The sequence below is a fragment of the Mustela nivalis genome (genome assembly GCF_964662115.1).
Source record: "Mustela nivalis genome assembly, chromosome: 4".
Lineage (NCBI taxonomy): Eukaryota > Metazoa > Chordata > Mammalia > Carnivora > Mustelidae > Mustela > Mustela nivalis.
Window position 1 is genome coordinate 146,900,639 of NC_139023.1, and position 26,423 is coordinate 146,927,061.

Here is a 26,423-nt window from a genome sequence, read left to right on the forward strand (position 1 = left end):
CGCCCCCGCCGCCTCCCCGCCCCTCCTCGCCTTGCCCCGCCCCGCTCCTTCGCAGCTGCGCAGGTGCGGCCGCCTCCAGGGGAGTCGCACGGCGACGCTCGCGTCATTGGGTAGCGTGTGTCGAGTCACAGGCGGTTTTCTGGCAGGTGCGGCCGGGAGCGGACGCTGAGGAAGTGACCACGATTTTAGTATTCCCACCTTCCGAACTCTGTAGGTTCTGTGCCGGTCAGGTTATTCGTGAAAGCCTGAGGAAGTGCTATTTTTGTGTAAAATTTTGTGAAAACGTTTTGGAAACGAGAGAAAAACATTTGGGGAGTAAGTAAGGAAGAGAAACTCAAAACTGTGATTGAGGAGAAATGGTTTAGGTCTTGGCTCCTTCATCGAGAAATGAACTAAGGCTCCTAAATGTGAGTGCCTTCAGTGCTGTGGCTATGAAAGTAAGAACTGTACTGGCAGTATGGGTATGGGTAGGGATTTTTGTCAAGCCTCGAAGTATCTTTTTAGTGAGCTTTTGGGTCATCTTGAAAAACTAAAAGGTGTCCAAACAATGGAAGAGTAAGGAAAAGGTGGAAGGTGAGAAAAGAATGAAAGGTACATATTTGCCTATGTCCATCTGGGAGAGTACTTCGACAATAGAAAACCAGGTGAAAATTAAACAGTGTTTAATACCTCATTTTGTTGGACTTCACGTGCTAGAGTAAATAGTGGTTTGCGGATATTGGCTTATGAACTGGAGGCTTGTGGTGACCTTGTGTCAAGCCAGTCTGTTGGCGGCGGTTTTTTGAACTGTATTTGCTAATTTTGTGGCTTTGTCACATTTTGGTTTTTGCAGTATTTCAGACTTTTTAATAATTACTTGTGAAGGTAATCTGTGAGCAGTGATTATGATTCACTGGAAGCTCAGATGATGGTTAGCATCTTTTAGCAATACAGTATTTTTAAATTAAGGTATGTAGTTTTTTAGACATAAAGCCATTGCACATTTAATAGACAACAGTATTGTGTAAACGTAGCTTTTAGATGCCCTGGGAAACCCCAGAATTCATTTGACTCTTGTGATACTTACTTCATACTACAGTGGTCTGGAACTGAACCTACATTATCCCTGAGGTCTGCCTTTATGTGAGCATGCTGACATTGAAGATGGTTTACAATAAACAGCTGCAGTTATGCTTGTACTTTTTCAAGTTAAAGTCCAAAGATTTGCAATAAGAATATAGCCTTTAATCAGAGGCCTTTAAATTGGAAAGAAAAATAGTGTAATTATAGCCCCATTCACCTTTAGCTAATATAGTTGTGAAATTTGGCATAAATGGCCTCCAATAATGACAAAACTTAAATGATTTAAGATAGAATAGAAATAAGATAGAAATATTTTTCAATAGAAAAATGAATAAAGCTGTATGTTTTTCTTTTACCAATTTACAAAATGATTACGCCAACCTATTTAACATGCCAGTTGTGATAATCATAGGAATAGCAGTTTAGATGAGAAAGGAACCAAGTAGAGTAAACTTTTGGATGGAATTTGTAGAAAGAAACTGAAGATAAAAGAGAAATAAGGCAGTTGATGAGTCTAAAAGACAACCATGCTAGAGCACAGGAATAACTTTGGAACTTTTCCTTTTCAAATAGATAGAGGGTAAAACTATAGAGGAAAGTTGTACTTTACTGGGAATGGTGCCGTATTGGAAGACAAAAATAATATAAAAAGTGAAACATTAAGAGGAATGAACGGTAGGCCTGTGAATTTGAGGAGTAGCAGAGATTTGGAATTAGCCTTAGTTAAGGATTTGCTAGGGAGCCAACTGAAGATGATTGAAGATTGCTGAGTAAAAGGAGTGAAGTAATTACTCCAAAATAGGAGAAAAAAAAATACTGGTTAGTTAAAAACTTAACAGATCATTAATAACATTTCTTTCTTTTTGTTAATATTCTCTCTTGAGAAATTGAATGTTGTAAAATAAGATGTCTGGGCCAGCAAAGTGCAAGTTGTTCTCAGTCTGCATAACACAGATAACATAGTTTCATACTATCAGACTTCCAAAAGCACCCATGACTCAGTGTGTGTGTTTTTTTTTTTTTAAGAATTTTATTTATTTATTTGACAGAGAGAGATCACAAGTAGGCAGAGAGGCAGGCAGAGAGAGAGAGAGAGGAGGAAGCAGGCTCCCTGCTAAGCAGAGAGCCGGACGTGGGACTCAATCCCAGGACCCTGAGATCATGACCTGAGTTGAAGACAGCGGCTTAACCCACTGAGCCACCCAGGTGCCCCCATGACTCAGAGGTTTTAAAGTATTTCTTGAGTGATAGATGCATGAAATAAAATATTTAGTAGGTTTTTATGCTCAAATAGTCAAAGCATGTTTTCCTATATTGCCATTGGTTAAAAAAAAAAATGTACACAATATCCTGTTCTATCGTTTTAAGATTTCATTTGAATGTGATTTTACATAATTGGTTTTATCCCACAACTAAAAGTTATATACAGTACCATGTTCTTGTTCAGCATCTTAAAAATATTTTCAAAAGTCTGTGGAAAGGTTTTGCTCAAGTGTGTTCTGCCCCTAATCATTGAATTAATAGGTGCTATTGCCACAGGCTTTAAAATTTTGTATAAAATTTTACTCTAAGACTCCAGTTATGAATGAAATGGTTTTAGAAATATCTTAAATCTGAAAGTAGGAGCTGTGATGGGGGTGAACAAGAAAAAGCTGAGGATAGGGAAATATCATTTATTAATCACCCTCTGTTTTCCTGGGACTCAATATAGTATACTTTATTCTTAGTTTTCAAAATAGACTTTGGAAGTAGACATCAGTGGACACATTTTACAGACAAGGTCATGAAAGCACCAGAGGTTAAATAAATAGCTATTAGTTGAGAAGTGTGTGTGCGTTTATATATTTGTGATAGGCAAAGAGGAAAGACATTTTCAAAGGCAGTGGTTAGAGTTGGCCAACTGCAACACCACTACTATGAAGTTATGAGATTATTTATATTTCTCTATAGAATCAAAAGCAAACTCATTGTGTAGATTAGAAAGAACTGTGATTAATAAATCATCTTGTGAATAATTACTAATAATCACTTTATGCATTTTATGTTAATGTACATTTTTTAAATTAAAAAGATGGAAAGAAATATACCGATCACTGGTATGGTGGGGTAATATTTTTTATGATTTCAATAACACACACCAAACTTAACCTAACAACTTTTATACTTGATCTTAGCCAAAAGGCCGAAAAGCAATTCCCTAACAACTTTTAAAACTGTCAGTGCTTCCTATCTTATTTAGAATAAAATTCAAGCGATTCAAGTGCCTACTATTAACTGCAAGACTTTACATGAAGTAACTCTTGAGTCTTTTCCTACTACTCTCCTCCTTACAATGTGAGCCACACGGTCCTTCTTATGGTTTCTTCCTCAGGTCATCCTCTTTCAGGTCTTTGGGCATTTTTACTTACTGAAATTTTCTTCTCTGGTTACTATAATTTAAATCTGCTCAGAAGTCATCTCCTCATAGGGTCAGTTCTAGATTATCTACCACTCTGTTACTCTGTTTATTTCTTTATAGTACTTAACCATCAACCACTTAAGTGAAATTAACTTAATTGTTATTTAATTGATTGCAGTCCTTTTCTTTCCTCTAAAATCTAAGCTCCATGAGGTCAAGAAACTTTAATTTTCTCAGTAACCTCCATATCTAGTAGTTAGAACGGTATCTGGCACAAAGTAAACAATCTAATAATTTATTGAACAAATGAACTTACTATTTTTAACAAAATGAAGGAATTATTTTAAAAATTCCAAGAAATTAGCAAAACAACTTAAAGTGAGTTCAGCAAGTTCTCAGAATACAAGATAATAGACAAAAATCAATTATACTTTTATATACTAGCAATGAACACATGGAAACCAAAATAAAAAATGTAATACTATTTACAGTCACAACAAAACAATTTAGGTGTAAGTTTTGTAAAACATGAGCAGGACTTACACTGAAAGCGACAAAACACTTATTAAAGAAATAAAGGAAAATATAAATATATAGAGATGCGTATTGTGTTCATGGATTCGGAAACTCATAGTAAAGATGCTAATTGTTCCCCAGCCAATGTATAGGTTTAACATAATTCCTATTTTAATCCCAGCAATATTTTTTTTTGAGATACAAGAGTATTCAAAAACTTATATGGAAAGGCAAACTGAAATTGTAACAATAATTTTCAAAGAAGAATTAAGTGGGAAGAATCACTTAACCCAAATCTAATACTTACTATAAATTACAGTAATGAACAAAATGTGGTACTGGTAGAGGGATAAACACACAGATCAATATAACAGGTTAGACTACCCAGAAATAGACAGACAACTGAGTTTTGGCAAAGATGCAAAAGCCATTCAGTGGAGAAAGGGTAGCTTTTTCAACAAATGGTGCTGGAGAAATTGGATATCTAAACTTCACACCTTATACAAAAATTAATTCAAAATGGATCATAGATTTAAATGTAAAACATCAAATCATAACACTTTTAGAAGACATAGGAAAAAATATTTGGGACCTAGGGCTTGGTGAGAGTACTTTGATGTAATACTAAAAGCAATCAATAAATTGGACGTCATCAAAATTAAAAACCTTCCCCAGTGAAACTTCCCCTGTTAAAAGAATGAACAAACAAGTTATAGACTGGGAGAAAGTATTTGTAAACCAGATATCTGACAAAGACTTATATCTAGAATAAAGAACTTAGGGAGTTCAACAATAAAAGGCTTTTGTGTATCTGATGATACTATCAAGCGAGTGAAAAGACTAAACATGAAATGGGAGAAAATATTTGCAATAAATTGGACTTCAACAAAATTTAAAAGCTTTAAAAAAAGGATGTAAATATTCATTAATAAATGAGTGGATAAACAAAATAAGTTATATCTATACAATAGCCAGCCATAAAAAGGAGTGAAATACTACAACATGGATCAAGTTTGAAAACATTATGCTAAGTTAAATAAGTCAGACATAAAAGAACAAAAATTACATGATTTCATTTAGGGGAGGTACCTAGAAAAGTCCAATTCAGAGACAGTTGAATAGAAGTTACCAGAGGTTAGAGGAAAGAGGAACTTGGGAGTTACTGCTTACTGGGTACAGAATTCCTGTTTTGGAGGATAAAAGTGTTTAGAATAGGATAGTGGTGATGATTTCACAACATGTACTGAATATTGAACTGTACACATAAAAATGGTTAAAGAGTTTTTAGAAAATGGGCAGTAAAAAAATTAAGCAATCCATAAAAAGCAAAAAACATGAAGACATTGCACTGAAGAGTATACATAGATGGCAAATAAGCACAGGAAAAGATGTTCAATATCAGTAGTCATTAGGGACATACAAATTAAAACCACGAGGTATCATTACACACCTCTTAGAACAGCTCAAGTAAAAAATGGTGTCTATGCTAATGCTGGCAAGAATGCAGAGAAACTGGATCTCTTGTACATGTTGGTAGAATGCAAAATCATTCAGCTACTCTGGGAAATTATTTGGCAGTTTCTTAGAAATTAAATACCCAACTACCATAGACTGAGTCATCACACTGGGTTTTTATTCCAGAGAAATGAGAACTATGTTTGTACAAAAACATACAAATATTCATAGCAGCTTTATTTGTAATAAGCAGTAACTAGAAACAACCATAATGTTTGTCAGTAGGTGAATGACTAATCAACTTGTGTTACATCCATACCATGGAGCACTAATCAAAATAGGAACAAAATAGGTGTGTCTTGATAGACACACCACTTGGATGGGTCTCAAGGACATTACGTTAAGTGAAAAAAGACAATCTCATAGGTTATGTAATGAGATTCCATTTATGTAACATTCTCAAAATGAAAAAAATAGGGATGAAGAATGGATTAATGTTTGTCAGAAGTTAGGGATGGTGGGGTTGGAGAAGAGGAAGGGTGGGTATGACTGTAAAGAGATAACATGAAAATGATTTTTGTGGTGATGAAATAGTTTAGTGTATTAGCATGGCTCTCCAGAGAAACAGATTGAATAGAAACAGAACTGTATGAGATTTATTATAAGGAATTAGCTCACAAAGTTATGGAAACAGAAGTATTGGGATCTAAAGTTGATAAGCTAGAGTTCCAGAAGAGTCAATGCTGTAGTTCGTCTGTCTGAAGACAGGCAGAGAAAATGAATTTTCTCTTATTCTGCCTTTTTCTTCTATTCATGCCTTTATTGGATTGGATAAGGCTCATCCACATTGGATAGAGCAACTTGCTTTACACAGTCTAGTGAATCATATGTTAATCTCATTCAGAAATGTCTTTACACACACACCAGAGAAAACTATTTGACCAAATATCTGGGCATTCTGTGGCTCAGTCAAGGTGACACAAAATTATACAGTTGTCAGTTTGGCACTCACACACTTCTCCTTAACCATATTTAATCTCCAAATGAAGTAATAACAAGATTGTAATTTTACCAAATATCCTAAAATACTGTTTTCTTGCTTCCCTATAAGAGGAGGTAAAATTTTTGAATGATACTTTCTCTTCTTTATATCCTATAACTTAAATACCAAATGATATAAAATTAATAATACTTGCACACTATATGTTCCATGTTACTTAAGGAAATAAGTTACTTAAGGAAATAAGAGGAAAGACAAAATGTTTGCTGCATATATATATATATATATATATATATATACACACACACACATATATATATACACTAAGCAAATACTTCTGTTATGCATATCATAACATATATATGATATGCGTATATCATATACATTAAGCAAATACTTCTGTTATGCATATCATGCATAACATGCATATTACACACACAAACATATAACAAAAGTCAGGAAAAAATACTTAGGATAATTATGGTCCTCATTTCTGTAACTGGTCATGTAGTTATAGCTGGTATTTGTAAGAATCTTTTTCTCACCTATTTCTCACTATTGCCTTCAGCAAGCACTTTAGCTGGTTATGGTTCTTTGCCCAGTAGAGTGATTCAAACCTTTATTCCTGAAGAGTCTGGTCCATTAGTAGTCCTATTTTGATTGGATTCTTACAGACTGACTTTAATCACTTAGGGAGTATAGTAAGAGATGCCTTAAAGTATCTCTCATATTCTGGACAGAGTACATTCCTCATGTCTAGTGTGGACTAGCAGCCTGATTTTCCCTTGATGGTCAGGTTCAATCAAGCACAACAACTCTTCTCCTTGCCTATTGAATCATTGGTTTGAGTTGTCCAGTGTAGTCTAGTGACATTCTCAACTCTTAGTTTATTGGAATCATTGTTGTATTTCCTGGTGGAAGCATTCCTCCCTTTGGATCCAAGACTTCTAAACTAGCAGAGCATAATGTCTCAGTAAAAGGGAACAAAAATTTTGCTAGCAGGTCACCAGGAGTAATAGTGAGTGGTGTCACTCCTACTTCTACCTCTGGGTTTCTGGATCTGTGAATCCTGGCTGTAAGAGAAACAGCATCATATATCAGATGTTGATTCAGAGAATACACAGACTTCTGGAGAACTTTGCTTTAGCCCTGCAAGTTGTCACCTAGTTGGCACTGTAATTGAGTCTCTAAAATCTTCAGAAGGCTTTTACACTGTTCTGTCAAGCCAGCTGCTTCAGGAAGGGGGCGGGGAACACGAGAAGACCAGTGAATTCCGTGAGTATGGGTCCATTGCTACACTTTGTTTGCTGCGAAGTGAATTCCTTGATCAGACGTAATGCTATGTAGAATACAATGGATGTGGGTAAGGTACTCTGTAAGTTCATGGATGATAGTTTGGGCAGAAGCATTGTATGCAGAGAAGGAAATCCCATATCCAGAGACAATGTCTGTAAGAACAAAATACTGCCCCTTCCATGATGGAAGCAGTCCAGAGTAATCAGTCCGCCACCTGGTAACCGGCTACCACCTCAGGGAATTGTGCCATATCGGGATTAATGTTGTTTTTTCAATTGACAGATTGGACACTCAACAGTGGCCATAGCTAGGTCAGTCTTGGTAAGTGTGAATCTATGTGCTAAGCCCATGATAACCTGCATCCTTGTCACCATAGTCATTTGTTCATGAGTCCACTGGACAATGCCAGGGGTGGTTGGGGCGAAAGTGATTGGCCACAGTCAGTGAATCAGTATGTAATCATGTCTGGCCATTTCTCCTTCCAAGCAAAGTGAATAATCAGGTGCATTGCGCAAAGTTCTGTGCACTGGGAGGGTTTCCCTTTACCACTGCCCTTCAGGGATGTCCCAGAAAAAGGGAATGTAGTGCTCCAGCTGTCCACTTTTGGGTGGTGTCTGCGTATTGTCCAAAATCATCTCTACACCAGGCCAGAATCTTCCTCTGTCAACTGAGTGGAGGGAGCTCTCCATGAGGCCGTAGGTGCAGGCTGGGAGAGAGAAGGTAGCGTGGCAGGAGTGAGGACCATGAGCATTTGGGCCACTTTTACATGTAACTTTTGCCTTCAGGGCCTGCTTGAGCCTAATCACATACATACCACTTTCACTTGATAATGGAGTACTGCTATGCGTGCCACATTTGTGCCTTGGTGGGTCAGGTAACACCCAGTTCACGATTAGAAACTCAGGTCACACGGTATCCTGGTGGCTCATAGTTGTACATTTAGTTTCTATGAAGTCTCAGTTGCAGGCCAGGAGCTGTTTTTCAGAGTAACTATCTGCAGAAGATGGCGGAGTTTTGCTTTAAAATCCTAGGGGCTTGTGTTGTTCACTTCTAGGGACTTGCAAAAGGCTCCAAATAGCATCTCTATCTACCACTGACCTTTCAGTCTCACTGGATGTGGTGGATTATATGACGCAAGTAGCAGAGCTGCTTGTACAGCCACCTGGACCTTTTACAAAGCCTTCTGTTCTAGACCCCAGTCAAAACTAGAAGCTTTTAATGTCCCTCAGTAAATGGGGTAGATTAAAATGCCCAAATGAGACAAACCACGAGAGACTGTGGACTCTGAGAAACGAACTGAGGGTTTTAAAGGGGAAGGTGGTGGGGGGTTGGGTGAGCCTGATGGTGGGTATTAAGGAGGGCACATAATGCATGGAGCATTGAGTGTGGTGCATAAACAATTTTGGAACACACACACACAAATTAAAATTAATTAATTAATTAATTTTTTAAAAAACCCTCCCAAATGAAGAATATGCTACCTTCCAAATCCAGAGGCCCACCAAGGGTTCTGCCTCTTTTTTGGTTGCACAAGTCAATTTATTTATTTGTTTCCTCCAGCCATGTTTACATGCACAGGTGCAAATATGGAGTAGGCAGAGAACTGGACATAAACACGGTTGTGGTTTAGCCAAATACAAAGAGATAAGAGAAGGGAAGGAGAGTTAAAGATATATGTGGTATATCAAGGAAGTGATTATCACTGACCATGCAATTTAAGGTGGATAGAATCAATGAACTGTAGATTTCTATAGGGTCAGAGACTTGTTGGAATTCTTCAAATATAGGTAGTTAAGCTAGAAAGATAGGAGATGGTGGTCAGAAAGTGGGATGCCTCAAATTGAGATGATTGAGAAGCTGTAGTTATTGGGGATGACAAAGATGGAGGTATGGTCATGTGAGTAAATAACTGGAGCAAGGTGGAGGATTAAATTGGAAGAAAGAAGGTCAAGGCACTGAATGACAATGCATTGGGTGGATGGATCATCTATGTGGGCATAGAAGTCAACTGAAATTTATGACAGGAATAGGGTCTGAGACTGTATTGGGGAGTTAGGAACTAAAATCTTCAAGGAGCAGGGTGGAGGAAGATAAGATTGTTCCAGCACTGCAGCAAGGAAATGAGAATTAATGCTGTAGTTTGATGTCATGAAATTTAAATGGAACATGTTTATGGAGGAGGAAAGAAGAATGGTATGGCAGGAGCAACAAAAAATGAGAATGTCATCTCTACTTCCAGGCCTTCTAGTAGTAGAGTTAGGACTTTGAGCTGCAGAGAAAAGGGCTGAGGGCTTGATCAGGTTTGAAAGCAAGAAGTGAAGAGAATGTTCCAAGAAGGCCATTCTGCTGATGACTGAGTCTCAAAAGGCCCAGGTATTATTTCTGGTTTTGGACAGGGATAAGGAATGGGGCCAAAAAAGGGGAAATTCAGAGCCTTATGGGAATTAGAGTCTTGAAGATAAGTTTACTCAGGCTATTTTTGTGACAACTGAAATCAACATGCATAAAAAGGCATTGTGAAATTAATCTTGATGAAAGTCTTTGATAAAAGCTTTAAGTTCAGAATTGAAGCTGTAATGAACAAATGTCCCCTTTAGTGCCTATTCAAGGACAAACTTGGGCTCAGATTACTCATGAGTGAAATACCTGTTGGCAAAATGTCTTCCTCTGAAGGGTATAGGGTGGTATGTGAGGTTATGAAGGAATCTGAAGGCCTTGAAGATAATCAAGGCTTAATATACATTGCCTTCAATTTATGTCATAGGCAATTATTGCTGCTATATCAAAGACTTTCATTATCATAAGGGGATTTTTCTCAAAAGCTAAGCAATAATTTTTTCCCTCTTACCTGAGAAGAGTTTGTGTAATAGTAGAATCTTGTTGATTTGCAGACATTTTACCTATTGTTACATTCAAACAAAATTTTAAACTTGAAATTTAATTTTTAAAAGTCACCAAAGATTAAAGCAGTCAGAATTAGCTGAACATGAATTCAGAATAAGCAGTAGGGGAACTCCAAATATGGCCCTAAAAAATGGGCAGAAATGTTTATAGGTACATAAAAAACTATTACAGCTCTCCCTCTGCTGCCTAGAATCATCCACAAATAATACAAGTAAAAACAGTGGGTGAGAATATTCTTGTTTTGGTTAACACAGTTATTTTCCCTTAGACTAGACCTGGGTCTCTCCTCTTCACTTATTTTTATCAGGAACTCAGAACTACCATTGCTACTGTTAAATGTTGAGAGAGGAGCAATTTGCTGGTTGGGGCAACTGAGGTATTGCCTTGCTCAGAGAAGGACATGTAACTACAGGTTGGTGTAAATAAGAATGAAGTGGAGAGCAAGGAAGCAGGGGGCTGTGCAATGGTAGTAGTTTTATTTATTTTGTGATTGGGGTCTTTGCATAATCTGAAAATTCATGTTTGCTAAGACAAGGAGAGGGCTGGAATGGATAATTGTGCAATGCTTGTGTACAAGTTTTGAAGATTTAGACAGAAAATAGTACTGAAATTTTTCATGTACTGTTTTGGTAATTTTTAAAGTTTCTGTCATGACAGTTACTGTGCAAGACGCACTTGGCACACCAAATTGGAGAATAAAACCAGGGTCTGTCAAGAGGTACCTTGTGGTTTTGTTATAAAAGTAAATTAAATAAAATATGCAAGTACATAGCCAGGTGCTTGGCTTAGGTTGAATTTTCTTTCTAAAGAATTTTCTGAGAAATTAGCCTATTCATTTTTTTAATGTGTTACAGAAATAATGACTTCTGGTTGCAACAAACTTCTCTAATATTTAGATAAGATCTTTAATGTACTATAAAATATTCTCAGAGCATTCTGTATCTTTCTCTAGCACTCATCACGATTATAATTATTTTTTCTATAATTCTTGAATATCTTTTTTTCTACACGGGGAGCTAAGTTCCATAAGAACAGGGATCATATTTATCTTCATTCCTGTTTCTAACCCAGCACAATATCTCCCAGGACTCAGCATTCAATAATATTATAAATAATTAATCTTGGTTTTAGTTAAGATGTTTCTGGTGATATGCTCATTTGGCAAAAATAAATATTTTTAAAGAGAGATTTGACAGGAAATAAGTTCTTCAGTGATCTTATGTCTCTTTAGGAATTCTACATCTTAGCTTCTTTTGCTGTAACTTCTATAACACATGTGTGTGTATATATATACACATATATATGTACATATACACATATATGTGTGTGTGTGTGTGTGTGTAGGTTTTCTTAAGATAATGTGGACATTGCCAGTCTGTAGGTTGTTAAATATTTTTAATAATGTTTTAATGCCTAAATATTTTGATAATGTTTTAATGCCTTATTTCTGAGGCCTTGTACATACTTTTTCTCAAAGATCTTTCACCAGCTAGCTTAGATTTCTTAGATAAAACAAGATGTGATAATCTGTTACAGGTTCCAATGTAGAAAAAAATATTTGTATTTTAGGAAGGTGGTACTTGAGGCAGATTTAGCTATAAAGCACTTTCATGTGAAGAACAATCCAGAGGGTTTATTTGAAGTATCCCTTCTAACTCTAAGTGGTGGCAAACAAAGAACCAGAGAATGTGGGAACAAAAAAGGGCAAGTTATCTTTCTGTTTTTTAAAATGTTACATATTTTTTTCACTTTCAATTATAGATTAGTGAAGAAAAAATATTTTTTCAAATGTTTTTCAAAACAGACCGAAATGGATTGACCCTACTCTTATGGTGCAGCCTTAGGTTACATGCTTGGACCTTAGTCAGTTTCCTCATCTGCAAAAATGCACTCTAGTCCTTACTCCCAGGAATGTTCTATGGATTAAATAATCCAGTGTACATAAAGAGTTTGACACATGATAGCACACAACTAATATTTATTTTTCCTCTTTTATTAGTTGGTGGTTTGGCTGAGGAAAAAACAGCAATGTAGAATTTTACTGAACCATATTCTTCGACACTCAGACCAGGTCTTCCTCCTCTCCTCTCCCCACCCTTCCAATTTCCTCTCCTCTCCTCCCTCCTTCCCTCCTTTCTTTCCCATTCTTTCCTTCCTCCTGTCATTCCTTGCTTCTGTTTTCCCTTCTATCTGAAACGTAAAGGTTGTGCTTTGGGTTGTCATTTGTTTTTATGAGGAAGCTCACTAGGATGTGAGGTTAATGAAACATACATATTTTCTCAAATATCCATGTCTATATCTTGGATTGGTTTAGAAAGCTCAGAAAACTGGGGGTGGTGGGGGGTTGTGGTAAGTTTTGGAGAAGAAATTGTTTAGAAAATCATTGAGGAAAACAGCTAATGAATTGTTAAATGAATTTATTATTCATGAGTCCATAATGTACGTGCAAGTGCTAATTACAGAGTTTCTGTATTACAAAGGAACCCATGAAAAGAAAGAAGTTGGATTGGTGGGCAGGCTAGAGTTTTCTTGTTTATTTGTTTTGGTTGTTTGTTTGAGATAAAAGGATGGGGAGGCACTTTTTTCTAAGCTTGTAGTAAGAACTTTGTAATCTATAAGCATAGTCTTCCAAAGCCAAAGAAAGCCTGTCCCCTTTTAATGTCACTTCTGGAGTAAAGTCATTGCAACTGTATTTATCTAACAGGACACTTTCTGTCTCATAGTTCCATATTTTGGTTCTGGTCAGATCATCTGGAAGTGATGAATCACAACAATAAATTAACCAACTTGCTCAATTTAGCTTACAACATATACAATTATACAAATGATTAATTTGTTCTACTCCACAGAGTTTTTTGATTCTTACCAGTGATGTATACCACAGTCAATAGCTTTAACTCCCTGTGGATTATTATGGTTAATAACAGATCTTACTTATAGAAAGGAAAGAAATTTCAACTAATCAGTAGTCACAGGCTGTAGGTATTATCTAGTTTATTGAAATTTTTATTAATTGGATTCAAATGCTGGGTCAGTCCTATAATTCAATTCTCTTACTCACTGTTTGCTGAAATATTAAGTCAGGAAAATGCACTAATTAATTATATTTCTAGTTCATGTTATCCACTCATGAAATAGGTATACTTGGGACGCCTGGGTGGCTCAGTTGGTTAAGCAGCTGCCTTCGGCTCAGGTCATGATCCCAGCGTCCTGGGATCGAGTCCTGCATCGGGCTCCTTGCTCCGCGGGGAGCCTGCTTCTCCCTCTGACTCTGCCTTCCACTCTATCTGCCTGTGCTCACTCTCGCTCGCTCTCTCTCTGACAAATAAATTAAAAAAAAAAATCTTTAAAAAAAAAAAAAAAGAAAGAAATAGGTATACTCATTGCTGTTAAACAAGTTTTACATTCATCTCTAAATATTTCATATTCCCCCAGTACCCAAGGACCCTCCCCCTGCTTCTCTTTGATAATATCCTTCTTTCTTTATTAGAAAGATTGAGGAATATCACATCAATTCTATTAATTTCTCTCTTCATTGGAAAAAAGTTTTTGAATTTTTAAACACTTCCCATCTTCCTTCTAATCTCAGAAAAGAAAACGTCCTCTTTTTGTTAATTCTGATGCTTGTGACTTCTATCTCTTCTCACCTTTTAGTGATACTTCATCAATTTTATCCTTGTATTATCAGTCTCTTTCCATTCTCCTCACTTTCTAAGTACATGTTCCTTTCTTAAATCTTGTTATCATCTTATATATTTACCCTTTAGGAGCTCATGGTATTTTAACAAAACTTTATAAATTAACATATGCTTTACACTGTCTAAACTGTGTGGAAAAGAACATATACTTATAGCTCAGGAGTTATGCTTTAGTGAGCTTCAGTGAGAATTACCAGTGAAACTCGCCTTAACTATGTAATTCACTTTGGCATATGCACTTCTAAATTATTGAAGAAGATTTCTATTAATTATTTATGTGATTATAAATATATCCTCATTTTAGTAATTTAATAACAAAATTATTTTCCTCTGTTTATATTTTACTCAAGAGTGATCTATTAGACAAAGATCGATATCATTTACCAGGAAAAAAGAGATATTATTTTTGCAGGAAGAACCCCCTCTTGGGTACTTTTGTATCTCTCTGAGTCTATGACTTTCTACCCTGAAAAACAGTCATTATTTCAGTGACTACTTTGTAGTTATACAACTACTAAGATACTTTGCTGTCCCAGGAACTTAATCAAGGCCAACCTTACCCTAGAAAGAAGAGTGATATAACCTTTTGAAAACTACTTTAAAAACACCTCATATTGCTTGTATCATTTAAATACCATCGTATCATAGTGAAATAGCCAAACAACTGCCTTTTCATCACACGGCAAAATATATGTCTCATAAGATTATTTAATAGAACTGGTATGATTGAAATACATCACTAACACAATCAAAACATTATTACCAAGGGCCACCTGTTTATATATTAGAATAGCATCTTATATAGAACTGGATAACAAAATTACATTCATACCTAATTTTGTACATTCAAGAATTAGAGAAATAAATTCACAAAAGATACATAGTAATAAAGTTCAAAAGAAATCCATGAATGTTAGATTTTTAATGTAATTTATATTATTGTTGGAAGTACTTTTTTGTGGGAAAAATTAATAAAATTATTAATGTTAAAAATACATTATGAAGGAGTCTCAGAAGCTGGTAGAGTAGGAAGCACCAGGAGCTGTCTTCTCATTGAGATAACAGTTACACTGGCAGAATCTGTCTGCTGCAACTTTTTCACAACTCGGATCTATTGAAGTCTTGCAGATTGCAGGGGATATCTTAGATGGCAAACTGCAGTTAATTTTGGTCAATTTCAGTAGTAACTACCAACTCCCTATTACCAGCCACCGTGGCAGGCAGTTGTGGACATGTTCCTGGAGCAGTTTCCACATAGCTTGCAGGAACCAAACTGGGTAAAAGAGACCCTATCCTCCAAATCTCAAGGTCTGATCACAGAGATGCAGCTGTTGTTTTTCCTCCTCCCACTGTAACAATCCTCCATCCCCAAGGCTGAAGTGACTTCCAGAGGACTTTCCTCTCCACTTAATTTTTTTCTTTCCCTCACTTTTGGGAGCCAGACACTAAAGATTAGGACATTAGAAAACAACTTCACATAAGGAAAAAGTAGAATGTGGCTATATAGGCTCAGAGAAGGTCTCAGAAAGAATCTGGATGATCTTAATTGTACACCTGCAACTGATTTTCTTGGCACAGAGATAGACTAGAACAGCAACAAGAACCATCACAACTACAAACAAAATAAAAACAATAACAAAAAATAGTTAAGTCCTCAGGGAAGAGGAGAATCTGATTTCCAGTTGTCACATTATTAGATAGAAATATCTACTTTTCAACAAAAAAATCCACCAGGCATACAAAGAAAAAATAAAGTATGGCTCACTCAAGGAAAAAAAAAATCAACAGAAACTGGCCTTGAAAATATCTAATGGCAGATCTACTACACAATGTTTCTTTTGTTTGTTTGTTTGTTTGTTTGTTTTTGTTTTTAAAGTATGCTCACACTGTGGAGCCCAACACAGGGCTTGAACTCACAACTCTGAGATCAAGACCTGAGATGAGATCAAAATTTGGACCCTCAACTGACTAAGCAACCCAGGTGCCCCATACTACACAATGAACTTATTTTAAAAGACTGTCTTAAAGATGCTCGCTCAACAAACTAAAGGAAGATGTGGAGAAAGTCAATAAAATGGGTGTTAAGGAGGGCACTTGTGATGTGCACTGCGTGCTGTATGTATATGATGAATCACTAAATTCTATGCCTGAGATTAATATTACAGTGTATGTTAACAAAATTTAAATAAAAACTTTAAAAAGGAAACATTATATTATGCAGGTAAAAAAAGAGTAGAGCTTTAATGTTGTCACTATAACAACAAAATGTTAATTATGTGAGGTGAAGGATGTGTTGACTAATACTATTGTGCCAAATAATTCACAGTATATACATGTATCAAACTATCACATTGTATACATTAAACTTATACAATGTTATATGTCAATTATATCTTAATAAAGCTGGAGAAAATGACAGAATTAATTAATTATTAGTAAATATTTTATTAGTAATTTTATATATAACTGATAATCAGAAAATAGAGATTGAGAAAATGGATAGAGCAGTTCAGTTAAATATAAGAATAGACAAATAAGGGTCACCTGGGTGGCTTAGTCAGTTGTGTGTCCAACTCTTGATTTCAACTGAGGTCATGATGTCAGGGTCATGAGATCGAACCCCCATTTGGGCTTCATGCTGGGTGTGGAGCCTGCTTAAGATTATCCTTCCCCTTCTGTCCCTCCCCTATGTGCTCATGCTCTCTCTCTAAAAATAAAACAAACAACCTAAACATTGTGGTAATCATTTTCCAATAAACACATGCATTAAATCATTATTTTATACATCTTACACTAACCCAATATGTCAATTATAGCTCAATAAAACTGGAAAAAATAAGGCAGAAATAGATAATTCTACAATAACATTTGAAAGAATTCAATATACTCTCAATAATTGATAGAACAAACAGAAGGTAAGTAAGGAAAAAGAAGACAATGCAATGCACTAACATACATATACATAACATACATATACAGAACACTCTACTTAACAACAGTATACGTATTCTTCTCAAGTGGACATGGGACATTTTCCAGGATAGGCCATATGTTAGGTGACCTATTGAGTCTCAGTAATTTAGAAAAGATAGATGTTATGTAAATATTTTCTCTTACCGTAAGTGGATGAAGTTAAAAAGAAATGAACTATCAAGCCATGAAAAGACATAGAGGAACCTTAAATGCATGTTGCTAAGTAATAGAAGCCAGTGTGAAAAAGCTACATATTTTATGATCTCAACTATATGACATTCCGGAAAGGACAAAACTAAGCAGAGAGTAAAATGATCAATATCTGCTGGAGGTTAGGGAGAAGGAAGAGATGAAAAAGTAGAGCATAGGGATTAAAAAGAAAAAGATTTTATTTATTTACTTCTCAGAGAGAAAGAGAGCACAAGCAGGGGGAGGGGCAGATAGAGGCAGAAGCTGCTCCCCACTGAGCAAGGAACCCTATGGGGAACTCCATCCCAGCAATGTGGGATCATGACCTGAGCCAAAGAAGATGATTATTCAACTGAGCCATCCAGGTGTCTCGAGCACAGGGATTTTTATGGCAATGAAACTACTCTATGTAATATTATAATGAAGGGTACATAACATTATGCATTTGTAAAGCTGGTAGAATGTATAACAGAGAATAAACCCTAATGTAGACTATGGGCTTTAGTTAGATAAAGTATTAATATTTGTCAGTTGTAAGAAATGTACCACATGAACACAAGTTGTTAATAATAAAACTGGGGTTGGAGGCCTATAAAAATTTAAAACTTTCTGGGGGAACTTTTCTGTAAATGTAAAACTGCTCTAAAAAATAAAATCCATTAAAAATCTCATTATGAAACATGCTGTTTATCTCATTTGTCTATTCTGGGCTCTGGAATCTTTATTACAGAGTGGAGCAGGGTTTGTTGGTTCTGTGATTTGATTTTACCACGCCTGCAAGCTAGTAAGTTAGGCTGGTATTTTTTCATCAATGCTTGAGCATCTGTATATTTGCATCAGTTCCCCTTGGCCCTCATTCACATGCGAGTGACGCAGAGGGCTTAGTTGGGGGCCTATACATTACTTGGTTGTGTTACAAGAAAAAAACACCAAATATGGGAATCCCCTGCTTTTATAGCAAGCAATAAAGAAGCCTGCTCTTTGGGATGAGGGCATTAACCTATCTCTCAAGATTGCTCACTGTAAATACAACCTTGAGGAATGGCCAAAGAAAGGGGTGGTTAGGGCTTTGCAATCTTGGCACATTATGTAAGAATGTGCAGGATGCCAATTACCCATGGCCAATTACCCATGGAGCACCTTTCCAGGTCCTTTTAGTTATGGTATTTTTTTCTAACAATGCTTAGGGAAAGAAATGCTTTACATTAGGGTTTTTAAAAACAATAAATATATGTTTTCATGTGCAGTTGACTTATGCATACGTATATAAAATTAAGTACACATTCTTCACAAATGGAATACTGATGTCAATTTCCATTGCTGCTTCTTTTTTAAATTTAAACTTTATTTTATTTTTTCAGTGTTCCAAGATTCATTGTTTATGCACCACACCCAGTGCTCCATGCAATACGTACCCTCCTTAATACTCACCACCAGGGTCACCCAACCCCCCACTCTCCTCCCCTCCAAAACCCTCAGTTTGTTTCTCAGAGTCCACAGTCTCTCATGGTTCATTTCCCCCTCTGATTTCCCCCAACTCACTTCTCCTCTCCTCCCAATGTCCTCCGTGTTGTTCCTTATGCTCCACAAGTAAGTGAGACCATATGGTAATTGACTGTTCTGCTTGACTTATTTCACTCAGCATAATCTCCTCCAGTCCCGTCCATGCTGATACAAAAGTTGGGTATTCATCCTTTCTGGTGGAGACATAATATTCTATTATACATATGGACCATATCTTCTTTATCCATTCATCTATTGAAGGGCATCTTGGTTCTTTCCACAGTTTGGCGATTGTGGCCATTGTTGCTATGAACATTGGGGTACATATGACCCTTCTTTTCACTACATCTGTATCATTTCTTCTGAATAAGCATTCTTCTCTGTGGTGGTCCAATCTAGATTTATTTTCTTCCCAGTCTTCCTAATCTTCCTTTGGAAGTTTCCATGCACATCTTCTAACTAAACCTTTTGTTAATTTTCCTTAAACTCCAGTTTTATTGTTTCAGAATTGATCGGACCATGTATCTTTGGGGGTAACATGGGGATAGGGAGAAGGCTATGCTCAGTGCCATAGCAAAGGCTCATTACAGTTTGAGAAATTGAGAAAAATAATAGTTTTCTCTATTATTTTTAAAAATTTCTCCCGATGTTAGTAACTCCCTAGATGGAAGTCACATTTATTTAGAAACTGCATTAACATTTTAAGGCCATTTTGGTGCTAGTTAATATATATACTTTCATCATACTAAAAATAGCACCTAGATAGACATTCCAAAGTGGTTTCAGAGACTTGATAGTATAGCAAGACAGTGTGATTTGAAATAAGGAAAAACAGCTCAACTGAAGAGTTCGAGTGTCTGAGTTTAAAACCTAGTGTTATAATTTACTAGCTATCTGACCTTAGGAAAATGAATTAGTCTTGAGGTTTCAGGCCTCTCATATGATGGTAATAGAGAATTTAGGGCTTTTTATATAATAAATGAGATAATCCATAGAAGGTACTTACTTAGTTCAAGTGGTTGTCACATGTTATTCACTCTATTAAAGATAGCTTTTTAATATTCCTTAGGATTAGAATAGTAGACTAATAATAACAGTACTTGAAGAGTATTTTCTATGAACTTGGTACTGCATTTTCACAAGCATTGACTCATTTAATCCTCACCACAGTTCTCTTAGTGATCTTAACAAAAAGGATTGCATTATCAAATCAATCAAGAATTAGAGATCTTAGGGCACCTGGGTGGCTCAGTGGGTTAAGCCTCTGCCTTCAGCTCCGGTCGTGATCTCAGGGTCCTGGGATGGAACCCCACATCAGGCTCCCTGCCCAGCGGGAAGCCTGCTTTCCCCCTCTCTCTGCCTGCCTCTCTGCCTACTTGTGATCCCACTCTCTGTCAAATAAATATATTTTTTTAAAAAAGGAAAAAAAAAGAATTAGAGATCTTATTCTGCATCAAGTTTACTAATCTTTATTACAAGTAATCTTGAAGCACAGGCTTAGTAGGGAGAGGCCTGGGACCACCACCACAGATCTCCATGTCCTTTCTTGTTGTACCAGGATTCACTCTGGCACAGATGAGTATATGAAGTCTCTAAATAAGTAACGCAAGTTGCTGCATTTTTTACACAAAAGGTAACTTTTTCAATAATAACACATTTCCACTTTACACTTACATAGTTATTGGTACCTGACTCCTAAATCCCTAGATTCTAGATTCAGCTACTATAAGGAATCAAAACAGATCAGGTACATTCTGCCAAAGGCTTTCCATAGATAAGGACTGTCTTAATCTGCTAGAACTGCCATAACAAAATAGCACGACCTGCGCAGCTTAAACAACAGAAATTTATTTTCTCAGAGGCTAAAGGTCCAAGATCAAAGTGCCATCAGGGTTTGTTTCTAATGAGGTCTCTCTTACTGGCTCCTGGGCAGTAGCCTTCTTACTGTGTCATCACAAGGTCTTTCCTTCTGTGATACGAAGAGATACAGAGGCCTCTAGTGTCTCCTCCTGTTCTTATAAGGACAGGCCTATTGGATTAGGCCCCCCTTACGACCTGATTTAAACTTTATTGTCTTTTTATAGGCCTTGTCTTCAAATATTAGAGATTAGGCTTTAACCTGGACACCATTCAGACCATAACAAGGATCTCTCATTAGCATTATCTGGTAAAATGATGACTTGGCATAATTAATGCGTTTACCAGTTTTGTCATTAGCATGTTCATGAGGAGATTTAACTTGGTCAACTTCTTTTTTTGTGGGGAGGGGGGAGGCCTCCCTGTAGTAAAGGGAGAGAATAGATTGCAGGAATATTGTTAGCTAGTTTCTTCCCAGGCAAGCACTAGTATTATTCCCATTTTAAGGTTGAAGAAATGAGGGACAATGAATTTAAGTTAGTAGCATAAAGTCAACCAGCTAGTAAACGAAGGAGCCTGGAACATAAAGATTGTGATTTATTGAGTATCTACATACAGGAAGCACTAAATTACATAAAAATCCTCAATCAAATTCACATTTAATTTTTTTCTTTTTTTATTTCATTTCTTAATAACTTAAGATTTGAAAGAAGATATTCTTATAGATTCATAAAATATACATTGAATGAGAATATTATACAAACAGAGTCTCGTTTTTTTTTTCTTTTTCAGGAATGGCAACATCATCTGCTTCTGCAAACCAGAAATCTTGGAGTTATCCATAGAATTTTCTCTTCTTCATCCCCATATCCAATATTCCATAATGAATTCTGTTGTTTCTCCATTGTAAAAAACAAAACAAAACAAAACAAACAAAAACAACCCTGTAAGTGATTTACTTTACTCCACTTTTTCTATTCCCCCTAATCTAAGTACGACTGAGCAAGAGTGAGAAAACTCTCCAGGTGAGAAAACAGCCTATGCTATCACACTCTTAAAATATGGTCTCTACACCACTTGCAAAATGATCTTTCAGAATGAAAACCTTATGTCATTCTCCACTTAAAATACATGAAAGATCATCATTGTTAACATAATAACAAGTCTTTCCTATAGTCTCTGAGGCACAACATGATCTGGCTCCCAGCTATATTGCTAGTCTCTTATCACACTCTGCTTCCCCTTGTTTTCCGTATTCCAGCCACTCTGGCCATTTTGCAAATTTTTGTAATTCTGGTGTTTTCACCCTCCACTTAGTTTTTGGGCTTGCTGTTCCCTTTGTTTCCTGTCCCTTTTGCTTGTTTGTTTTTTGAGATTTTATTTATTTATTTATTTGGTGGAATTACTATGCCATCAATAGCCCGAAATCTTGCCATTTGCAATGATATGGATGGAACTAGTCGGTATTATGCTAAGTGAAATAAGTCAATCAGAGAAAGACAATTATCATACGATCTCTATAATATGAGGAATTTGAGAGGCAGAGCGGGGGGCCTTTTGGGACTAGGGAGGGAAAAAATGGAACAAGATGGAGCTGGGGACAGAGACAAACCATTAGAGACTCTTAATCTCAGAAAACAAACTGAGGATTGCTGAGGGGTGATTGGGGGGAGGGATAGGGTGGCTGGGTTATGGACATTGGGGAGGGTATGTGCTATGGTGAGTGCTGTGAACTGTGTAAGACTGATGATTCACAGACCTGTACCCCTGAAGCTAATAATACATTACATGTTAATTTTAAAATATTTATTTATTTGAGAGAGAGGGAGGGAGAAATTGAGAGAATGATTGGGAGGAGGGTCAGGGGGAGAAGCAGACGCCCTGCAGAGCAGGGAGCCTGATGCTGGACTTCATCCCAGGACCCTGGGATCATGACTTGAGCTGAAGGCAGACGCTTAATGGACTGAGCCATCCAGGCACCCTGTTTGGTTGTTTTTTTGAGTTATCCTTCTGACATCAGTTATTTTTGCTCAATGAAGCTTTCCTTCACCGATCAGATTCCCCAGTGATAGCCTCTCAAGACATGAACTCCAGGTAATTTCACTGAGAAACAGTTAACTGAGAGCCAGTTCCATGAAGGACCAATGTTCTAAGAACAAATTTGGCAAATGCTAATTTGCAGATGACCAGTTCATCATCAGATATCATCAGATAGTTCTCTGCAGCTGTCTTTCTGGAAGAGGTAGAGACAGGCAGAAGCTCAAGTCTGAAGACAGTAAGCTGCATTTAAAGAGAAGTCTTGCTTATATTACAAGAGAAGGGCTTGGCATCTGAAATATGAAAACATGAAATTGATAATCAGCCCAGAGAAACTGTCAAATTTGGGACTGAAGAGCTGTCATAAAAGGACTGCATTGAAACTTCAGTGAAATGAAGTTTCAATAAAAAAATCAATAATTCAGTGAGTTGGTTATTTGGTGAAATAATGATTTGGCAGACTACTTTTCATCAAATTGATTTTTTAGAAATTGGCTTTTGGCAAACTTGCTTTTGGTGAATTGTCTGTTAGGGAATTCAGTGAATCAGTCATTTGGAAAATTGACTTTCTGCAAATTGATTTTTGACAAATTGACTTTTTTATAGCACCATGTACCTCTCTTTGTTCCATTTTTCATAGTTTATGTTTTCTATTTGCTTTATGGTATAGGAATGGTGGTATTTGCCCCCACTGTACAAAAGCAACACAAGGGGAAATATCTGTTTTTATTCACTGTTATACTCTCAGCTTCCAAAATAGTGTGTGGCACATAGTTAGGACTCAATAGATATGTGTAGAATGAATGGGGAAAAAATGACAATTTGCTACAGATCAAAAGGGAAAAAGAATGCACTTGGGACACCACTCATTGGGACTTAATCACCAGATACCTGAAAGATCTGATTATGTGGGGGTTGCTTATAGGTATGTGCTTATATAAATGCCATGTATATATATATATGTGTGTGTGTGTGTGTGTGTGTACGCATATATATATTACTTATAGGTATGTGTTTATATAAATGCCGTATATATATGTGTATATATATATATATATATATATAATGCTGTATGTGTGTGTGCATATATATAAGCTATTCCCACATAATATAAAAATATATAATATATTTAATAAATATATAAATGTAATATAATATGAAATAAATATATAATATATTTAATATTATATATTATAATTATTATATATAATATACAATATATGATATGATATATATTATATAATATAATAATATTAATATTATATATAATATAATATTATAATAGTATATTATATATTATATATTACAAAATATAAATATATATAAATATAAATAATATAAATAAATATATATATAAAAGATGGTACCATTTTAACTTAAAGGTTAATAATAACTAAATTTTACATATTCACTAATTTTCAAAATAACATTATTAATTCATTTAGTCCTTGCAACAATCCTATGGATTGGTGGTCAGAAAGCTCCAGATATTGGCATTGTGTGTTGTGTGGAGATTTGGGCCACATGTACGTGGGTTTGGGGGCATGTTCTGGCGAGGCTCCTGCCGCTAGTGCTCAAAACCATGGGCCAGGCCCACACAGCTCCCTGAAGGGCCCTGCCACCAGAAGTGAGTTCACTGGGGGTTTATGGCCAATTCTCAGGAGCTTTCTGCCCAAATTGATTTGGACAGAGATCTCTCGAACTTTGGAATAGGTTCTCACAACCTGTGGACTAGATCTCCCAGGAGTTGGACTAAAGTCATGTGATGTCTCTGAGTTCTCATGATATATGAAAAGACTTGTCACCAGGTGTCTCCTCAATTTTCGTAAGAATTCTACCGAAATCCATAGATTGGAATTCTCGTGAGAATTCTCTGAGTTCCCAGGAGATTTGGACTGAGATTTCTCAAGCTTTAGAATACGTTCTCACCAGTTTTGGATTAGGTCTTCCAGGATTTGGACTGAGATCACTGATGTTCTCAGGATATTTGAGTTCTCAGGATATTTGAAAAGGGTTCTCACGAGATTTCTACCCAATTCTAAAGAGAATTCTACCCAAATCTATTGATTTGGAACAAGATTTCAAACAACATCTCCCGAGCTTTGGAATAAGTTCTCATCTCATATTTGGAATAAGTTCTCACAATATTTGGGTAAAAATCTATGGAGTAGGGCTTGAGTTGTCATGAGATTTGGACTGAGATCTCATACCTCCCATGGTGGGAGCTGACACTGCCACTCCATCCAGAGTCACAAACTGCAACACACCACTGACTACAGTGGCGTCAAGCTGCATAGCCTCATTATCACTGGACCCACACTGCATCCCAACACTACCTCTAGTGTCTGTAAGAATCACTGCAAGCCTCTGGTGTCTGACCCTGCAACTGATCTCTGCCTTCAGTGACGGGAACCGATGCTGCCCCTCCCTCCAGCGTTTCACACTGCAACTCTCCATTGCGTCCAGTAGTGTGGAAGGGCATTGCAGCATTTTCCGGCCTCTCACAATGGAACTCACCACTTCCTCCAGTGGACGTAAGCTGCAATGTCAAGTCTTCTTGCTCCTCTCATGGTGTAGCTCACCACTGCCTTCAGTGGCAGTCATCAGCACTGCAAATCCTTTTGGCATCCCTCTCACTACAGCCGACTCAGGCAGAAACCGACATTCCCATTTCTTCCAGGGTCTCCCAGTGTGGCTCATCACTGCCTCCAGTGCCTGCAATCTGCACCGGCCTATCTCTTAGAAGCTTTCCTAATGAAGCTCAGCACTGCCTCCAGTGACAGACATCTGCACTGCCATTGCCATCAAGCAGCTCTCTCCTCATTCATCTTTCCACCACTGGAGGCAGTGCTGAGCTCCAGTGCAACAGATGCTGAAAGTTGAGGCAGTTCAGCTTGCCACCAAGGGAAGCAATGCTGAATTGCTGTAGGCAGGATGCTGGAACACGTGCTGCTGGAGCTTGCCGACAATGGATACAGTGAACAGACACAGTGCAAGGTGTGGGAAGGCGAGGCAGTGCTCCACTGGAGACAGTGCTGAGTTGCAGTCTGAGGGACGTTGGAAGACATGCCAGTTTGGCTTGAGACCAGTGGAGGCAGTTGTGAAGTGCATTGAGAGATGCTGGAAGGCCCGGCAGTGCAGGTTCACGTCACTGGAGATAGTGGTGAGCTGCAGTGTAAGAGTCACTGGAAGGCATGGCAATGCTGCCTGCCACCACTGGAGGCAGTGGAAAAACAGTATTCAGAGAGCAGTGTGTACATTGGGCACAATGTCACATCCATGTCAGGACAGGAGGTAAAACTTCTCTTTAACCCCAAACGTCATTTTCTCTTATCTCCAGTGAAGCCACAAAGTCAAACTGAAGCAGCTGTCAGCAATCTAGAGAGTGGGTGCAAGAGTTCTTTGGTTTTCCTGCAGGGAGAACATGGCAGAGGATCTCTGAGGGGAAAATTGAACGGCGACTGGAGTTTCTGATTTTAAGGAATGGGAGGCAAGAGATTTGAAAGAGCAGTATTCATGCTGATGTGGTGCTCCA

The 26,423-nt window shown here is 37.0% G+C and overlaps 1 long non-coding RNA gene across 1 annotated transcript; it reads left to right on the forward strand.

Annotated features, from left to right (window-relative positions):
* The first annotated feature begins 122 nt into the window (after positions 1-122).
* On the forward strand, positions 123-21,790 carry LOC309863401. The gene is made up of 2 exons (XR_014311017.1): positions 123-407; positions 21,644-21,790. It is a non-coding gene; the product is annotated as an uncharacterized lncRNA (long non-coding RNA).
* The last annotated feature ends 4,633 nt before the right edge of the window (positions 21,791-26,423 follow it).